A 2,721-nucleotide genomic window follows, 5' to 3' on the forward strand; every position below is an offset into this window, starting at 1 on the left:
CCACTCACAAGTGATTTATGTATTCCACCGAACGTGTTCAATCTTCTACTCATCTTCCATGGGTTAGAACATGAGTTACCGTACGAGCATCTAAGCCGGATACATGAAGTATGTAATACTTTTCATCATCCGGGCGTCACCAACGATCAGGTTAAGCTACGAGTGTTTCCTTTAACTATAGCTGGTAAGAGTTACGTTTGGCTTCTTTCATAGAAGGCCGACTCTTTCGATACCTGGGAAAAGGTTGTGTTCTCCTTCATGAAGAAGTACTTTTCGCCCAAGAAAACAAAAGAGATAAGAAGCAAGATATAGTTTTTCAGATAGAGTCCGAGTGAAACATTTTTCGAAGCATGGGATAGATTCTCTGACCTACTCCATTCATGTCCTCACCATAAACTAGAAAAATCAACTTTTGTCTAATGTTTATTTAAAGGCCTTATCCCAGAACACAAAGTAACCCTCGACATCATGAGTAATGGTAATTTTTGGAAAGAGGTGCAACTGAAACCTTAACCTTTCTTGAAAACCAAGCTGAAAAGAGTACCTACTGGGGAGACATAAACAATTCCAAAACAGCCCAACCCAGTACATCTAAGGCTAGTGGTATTTTGAGGTGAAATCAGATCTAGAAATCAAAACCTTAATCGAAACCCTCACAAGAAAGATAGATGCCCTCACAACCAAATAAAAAGACCAATCCATTCATCCTGTCATGAATATAAATACCTCACCATGCAATTTCTGTCTAAGCTTAAATCATATTGATGCCACCTGTCCCTTGATCACAAACCTATCACCACTTCAGCTAGAAGAAGTATGTGCTTTCAATGTACCAAATGCACCATGGAGACAACATCCAAACTTTACATGGACCAACATTCCACAAAACCAACCACCTCCAGGTTTCAACAAACCAACAAATACATTTAGACAAGAACAAGGACAAGGTACCTATAACAATCATAACAGAGCATTGGTTCCATCCTAATTTAACCAGAACTATCAAAACCCACTTGTCAACAACCAAAGAGACCTAGTTCCCATTACACCAGCAACTAATGTCCAAACAGATAAGCCCACTGAAATAATGCTATCTGTCATGCAACAACAAACTCAAATCCTAGCATCCATGCAACAATCTCTGAACTTGTTAGTCCAAGATAAAACCCAAAAAGGTGTGTTCCAAAGTCAAGCTATTCCTAATCCTAAACCAACAAACACAGCCTTTGAAGCAACAAGTGACATGAACGAAGCTAGAGCGCTAAAAACTCTTTCTTAATCATCCCATCTACGACGATTGAATCCTCTTTTTCTGATGTATTCCTTTCCCATTCCATCGTTTGCTTAAAGGGGATACATCAATAAGGTAACCAGACCTCTCCACTTGGAGGGTGTGGTTGTAAGTGCCGGAGCCTTAGTCCACAGTATATCTTGCATATTCTTTGTAAAATATTTTTTATTCGTCGTTAGAGTAAATGTGAACCTGTGGAGTGATCAGCTTCCAAATATGCGTTTTATTACCCCTTTATTAATGCATTACAGGCTTTCTCCTAACTCATAGCTTTTATTGCCTTTTCTAGGTTATGGAGATATTTTGACCAATTATCATAAAAGCAGTGTCTTAGAACCAAAAGAAGCTTTAATCATACTTATTATGAAGACCATAAGCTACTAGGAAAAAGTGTCAAAAAAGTCAACGGTCAAAAGTCAAAGGTCAAAGGTCAAAGGTTCTCAACTCTAATTACCCAAGATGGATGTCTTTAACTCAAAAGTAGGTCTTCTCCTAAACCTATCTTGGTGAGAAAGAAATCAAAAAGCAAAAGCAAAAGCAAAAGGTGATGTGAGGTGTCTCAAGACTAATAGAGAAGGGCAAATATGTACTTGGCAAAAGGAGGGGTATATAAACAAAAAGCAAGGGAGAGAGAAACCATCCATTGTATTATGATCCAAACCATTTGGTTTGCTTTATTTTCTAGTCTTATTTTTCAATTAAAGATTTACTTTATTGTTCTTTATTTTCTTGTATTTCAATATTGTTATTTTATCTTGTTTATTTCAATCAATCAATATTTCCATGTTCTTCTTGTTTTAAATCTTTCATTCAATTATTTGCTTTCAATGTTTTGAGTTATTTCAATCTTCAAAAACTTGCTTTCCAATGTTTCATTCACAACTAAACTAGCCAAGTCCTAAACTAAGAGTCTACCTTATTCTTTAAACTCTCAATCTCTCTACTCTAAACAATCTAGGATGAACCTCAACTTCTTACAAATCTTTGAAGTATATTTTCTACAATCTATAGCTTCAAATGGCGCCACCGTCATGGATTGAAGGAGGAGAAGAGTTTATTGAGCATCTAAGGAGGAAACACCCTTCTCACCCTTTCATTTCTATTTCTTTTATTTTTCATCATTTTATTTTGCTGTTATTTTGTTACTAATCTATTTTCTTACAAATCAGGGTGCGGAACCAAGAACCTGAAGAGGAGCTGAAGAAGTAGCCGAAAAACGATCGACTTTGGTCGAAGTCAAGGGGCGTCCGTGCGGGCGATCGTCAAATCACCTCCAGTGATGTGGGTCCAGTTTGTTGGCTGTGTGGTTGGTTTTTGATTGTAGGAACCGTTATGGTTTCACCGAATGATTTACTACAAACCGCGAAAACCCACGCGCAGCGGAATAAGGTGTCCATGGTTTGGCTTAGAAATTCATACATTTTAATCAG

General features: G+C 37.4%; 1 non-coding gene across 1 annotated transcript; it reads right to left on the reverse strand.

The window, feature by feature from the left end:
* Positions 1-292: 292 nt before the first annotated feature.
* Positions 293-398, reverse strand: LOC147518153 (small nucleolar RNA R71). The gene has a single exon (XR_015214621.1). It is a non-coding gene; the product is annotated as a small nucleolar RNA R71 (small nucleolar RNA).
* Positions 399-2,721: the final 2,323 nt, after the last annotated feature.

Source organism: Coptis chinensis, chromosome 2 (genome assembly GCF_015680905.1).
Source record: "Coptis chinensis isolate HL-2020 chromosome 2, ASM1568090v1, whole genome shotgun sequence".
In the NCBI taxonomy this organism is placed as follows: domain Eukaryota; kingdom Viridiplantae; phylum Streptophyta; class Magnoliopsida; order Ranunculales; family Ranunculaceae; genus Coptis; species Coptis chinensis.